At 42.1% G+C, this 5,049-nt stretch overlaps 1 pseudogene; it reads right to left on the reverse strand.

Moving 5' to 3' along the window:
- Positions 1-2,105: 2,105 nt before the first annotated feature.
- On the reverse strand, positions 2,106-4,081 carry LOC127694180 (ubiquitin-conjugating enzyme E2 D2-like; annotated as a pseudogene).
- Between the last annotated feature and the right edge of the window lie 968 nt (positions 4,082-5,049).

A 5,049-nucleotide genomic window follows, 5' to 3' on the forward strand; every position in this document is an offset into this window, starting at 1 on the left:
TTCATTAACAAAGAGAATTTACTTAGTATAAAAGTCCTGTTCCTGGAATGGTGCACATATAAGATTCATGAAGATGCCTTTAAGCTTATTTCTCTATCTTGTTTAATGAAATTACTCTTGTATTTGTTTTAGTATGTAAACTGGAATTGTTTCATGATTTTGAAATGCAACGAATATAAATGAAAACCATTCAGGGGTGAGGAAAAAATCCACCACTAATCTTAGCTAAACCAAGTTTATAAAACAAAAGCCTATTCACACAAAATTATATGTAATGATGGAGGTAATCAGTTTATTACACAGATTAATCATTCTGGAATGTACAAGCTCCACAGGAGCAAACTGGGTCTTTAAATATACATGAGTGTTTTCCATCAAATAAATTTTCACTCTTAACATAGAAATAGTCCTAAAGCAGTATAAAACACAAGAAAATAAGAGATATTAGCTATGAATTAACTGAGAAACCACATACAAATCAAAGATTATGGAAAGGAGTCAAAAGGAGAAAGGCTGAAAGGGCAGGGAGATGGGAGGATGCAGGGATCAGAGTCCACCACACTCTATGTACTAACAGATGCAGTCCATTTCAATGCTGATCAGTTAACCTCAGACCTTAAAACACAACACGGAGTTTACTCTGTTTGTTCATAACATTCACCTAAGTTGTAGGTCCTTCAGGATGGAATGAATACAGAAACAGCTTCACGTTCTTCACCTTGCTTTTTATGACTAAGATTGGATGGTTTCCTTTTTTTTTTTTTTTTTTTTTGCATTCAGGTATTTTTTCCAATACATTCTTTATTTACATTTCAAATGATTTCCCCTTTCCTGGATCCCCCCTACCCGAAAGTCCCACAAGACCTCTTCCCTCCCCCTGTTCCCCAATCTACCCCTTCCCACTTCCCTGTCCTGGTGATCCCTACACTGCTGCACTGAGCCTTTCCAGGACCAGGGGCCACTCATTCCTTCTTGGGCATCATGTGATATGTGAATTGTGTCTTGGGTATTCCTTGTTTTCCTGGTGTGTTGGGGTATCCAGGGCTGGTTGTTGTGTGACAATTGGGCTTGGATTGTACCATATTGCCCTGATTTCTGTTAGCAATATTCCCACATTTGTCTTTTGCCATCTGTTTATCTCTGGTGTTAGTTGGGCCTGCTGTCATTGGCTGGAGCTTGCCCTTCCTGTGTGCCTGCAGGCCTATCTCTGCAACCCTGGGTGAGCTGCTTTCCCCTGGCACAAGTTGTTGTGGTGCTGCTGTGTTCCTGGTTGCAGTTGGAGTTCTGGTGGGGTGAATCCCAGGTGACCCTCTACACTGGTGTAACCTGACTACCAATCTGTTACACAGTCACAGAAGCAAAGATGGCGGCCGAAACTCACCCTCTTGTAGTTGTATTTAGGTATGTAGCTCTGTGGCCTGGATCAGCTCTGGATGCAGGCTGTGCTGGCTGTCTCCTCATCGCTGGCTGCTGGGTGTATAGATGACTTCCTGCACAACTTGGAGATGGCATGCTGTGGCTGAGGGTGTTCCTGATCCTGAAGGAGGAAACCATAAGGATCTTGCCAGAGTCCTCTGGACTGGATCCTCTGATCTGCGGGGCTGGTCTCACTTGTGCAGGTTACCTCCTCCTTGCTGGCTGCTGGGTGTATAGCTGGCTTCCTGCACCACTTGGAGACGGTGTTGCAGAGGGTGTTCCTGATTGGATGGATTCCACTTAAGGACAGTCTCCTATGGGTCACTGGACCTTTTTCCTCCCATTCAAGCATACACTGTGTACCCACTACCCCTCACTTTTTGCCATTATCCAAAGTTAAGTCAATAAGGAAAGCTTTTAGTCTCATGCCTTGGTTATGCCCGGAGGACTGACTTCTCACACACGAACACATTTCTCTGCTAGGAGGCAATGTTGGTACAGAAGTACAGTATTTCTAGTGTGTTGCTCCAAGTATGTACAACATGCAGCACTGCTGTGACAGGTAAATATGTGCACAGAGGAAGATGAGGTCTGGGCTCATAGAAAGCAGTCAAATGAAAATCAAAAGGACTTTCATTTTCAGAGTTCCCCTAGCTTTAATTGTAGAGGTTATCTAATAATTTCTTTAATTACATCGCATATTTCTGAGTCCATTCCTGAGCTATTCTGTTGTACTTTATATGTTTTGTAGATCCAAGCAATCTCAGGAACTAAAGGATCAACTGGATTGGGATCACACAACAGAGAACAGATAGCCAAAAGTACTTTTGAAACAGTGCTGGAGTCCACTGTGACCGTAGAATATCAAGACAAATGCTGCTTTTACTCTTAATTTTTGCATGATAAATTCTTGTTGTAAATTCAACCTTAGGTAGTTCGAATAGGTAATATGTTGGGAAATGAATTATCAAGAAAAGTACTCTACCCTGATAGGGGCTATCATTTGGCCCCATTATTGTAGCCTGCCAATGAAACATATCTCCAACCGGACCTTCTGAACACTTCTGGAGGATCTCAGCCCAGATCTTTCAATTTCTGCTGGATTCTTTTCAGAGCAATGATGGAAATGGGGACAACTGCCCCCGGGGTGAGGACCAGGATGGGGACAGGGGAGGGACAGGGGAAAAGGACGAGGGGGCTTGAGACCCGCTGAGTGGTCCCAAGTCGACGGGAGAAGATGGGGAGCTAGAGAGAAGACGGGGAGATGACAAGCACGGATCTGACAAGCTTATGGCCGAGGCACACTCAGCTTCTGGACTTGCAGCAGAGGTGACCACATTACCCTGCAGTGGCCTTTTTATGCACTGCTGCCACAGCCTCCGCTGCCATAGCTGCCCCTGCCTCAAAGGTTCAGTGCTGCAAGGCTGCCTGTGGATTCCTCCACCTGGGAGGAAAAGCCCAAAGCTCTGGCCTCACTGAGCGCCTTATGGTCATGGAGCTGCAGGATCCTGCATTCCTGTCTGGTGCAGGTGGACTGAGGGACGCACGGACAGGACTGGGGTGGGGCCGCCAGAGCATGGGGTGGGCCCAAGCTGAGGGGCAGGTCAGGAGGCTCCAGGGTTGGCTTGCCTGGGAGGCAGGGCAGGGCTGCACTGGGGGCAGAGGGATATGGGCTGCTCCTGCTAATACCCTACCCACCATGTATAAGAAAATCTTAATTTGATTCATTTTACTCATGAATGTGGAACACCATGATGTTCTGAAATTATGTAGGAAAGTGAAATGAATAACATCAAAATGATCACTTTTCCTTGTAAAGAGGAAAAGATGTACACATGAAATTATCCTTAAAAAATTGTTGATGTACGAAAGAGTGCACTGGAGGGACCCATGACTCCAGCTGCATATATAGCATAGGAGGGCCATGTTAGACATCAAAGAAAGGAGAGGCCTTTGGTCCTGAGAAGGCTCGATGCCCCATTATAGGGAAATGCCAGGACAGGGAAGTGGGAGTGGGTGGGTTGTTGAGCAGATTGGTTAGGGGGTTTTCAGAGAGGAAACCAGAAAAGGGGAAAACATTTGAATTGTAAATAAAGGAAATGTCTTAAAAAAACTGCCAAAAAATTTGATGATGTAAAATAGTAATTGTGAAATACTCAAGGAAGTTTTAATTCATAAGTTCATTTAGTCACTAAAATTCTAAATTCTTAGAATGAATAATTGTAATTACACTATGTGAATGTCCTTGAAATGTTATGATTTCTTTATGTTGGGAATTTTGTTCCATGCATAGAATATATGAAGTAGGAAAAAGCGTACCAACTATCACATCTCCATCATGGCAAAAATATTCCTTAATTTTTAAAAATGAGTCATTGTCAGTAAAGCATGCACACAATTTGGGAATATAAAGAAGCCCAAAGATAAAAATCCATAATAACCAATTAACGCATGTACATGATCATCCTTAACACTGATGGACACAAATCTAATGACACCAGGAGATATATATTGAGTCCAAGAGTCTGTGATCACAAATGCTAATAACTTTGTTAATGAGTTCAGCTGTCACACTAATTACCCACATGTTCTTCCTGGCATTCCTCCACTGCCAGTGCGAGTCTGAAACTCTTTCTTTCCTTAGGTTTATCATATGAGGCACCATGTCCTGCTTAAAAACAAGTTAGGAATATGTTTTGGATATTCTACAGCCCCAGACACCATGATTTATGGCAAGAAGATAGACAGCAAGAGCTCCCTAATTAGCTTCCTTATTGGGCTGTTCTGCCCAACTTTGAAGCAAGAAAATTTTCAGAAACCAGCAGTGTTGGCTGGAGGAATCATAATACATCAGAAATTACCATGAAGGTGAATAGGGAGAAGGACTGGAAAATGTCCATGACAATGCATGCACAGGCAAAATAAGTGAACCATGCTTTTCAAATCAAAGATAACCAGTGGAGTCTATTCTTCTTCCTGAATATATATGTCTTCAATTTTTTGTATGATACATTTATATCTTCACTCAACACAATCAGTGTATTTCCCAGTATGAAAAAACTGATATTCCACTCTATTCCTCACTTCCAATGTATCATTTTGATTTCATTGCAAAAATAAAGTCCCCTGCTCATATTGTGGTATTCATACTTCCCCATTCTTATTATTTGCTTTCATACTGGATCAATCACTGAGTAGAGGTATCACTGTGAGCTATTCTTGCATCTAGAAGAGCAAATTCACCCACTGATCACCTTGTTCTGAAGACATTAGAGTGTGGAAGAATGCCTTCTATGTTCTACAAAATCTATTTAAAAGTATCACAGTGTTTCACCTAATACTCTGAGTGTGTTTTCACCTAATAATCTGAGGGAAAGCTTTTCTGAGCAGGCTCGATTTCCTAGTGATAAGGAGCTTAAGACAATGAATGTATTCTGCATTGTGATATGCTGGGAAGCAAAATGCAATAATGCAAATGGAAATCTTATTGTTGAAAATGCAGAGTTGGTGAGAGAAGATTAACTAGAGGAACTGGATCACCTAGTGACAGGCAATAAAAAATTTAAAATGTGTATGAATGGAATATGAGAGTGTAGAGATAACAGGACAAGACCAAGTTTCTACGTTATGATC

Source organism: Apodemus sylvaticus, chromosome 1 (genome assembly GCF_947179515.1).
Source record: "Apodemus sylvaticus chromosome 1, mApoSyl1.1, whole genome shotgun sequence".
NCBI classification, from domain to species: Eukaryota; Metazoa; Chordata; class Mammalia; order Rodentia; family Muridae; genus Apodemus; species Apodemus sylvaticus.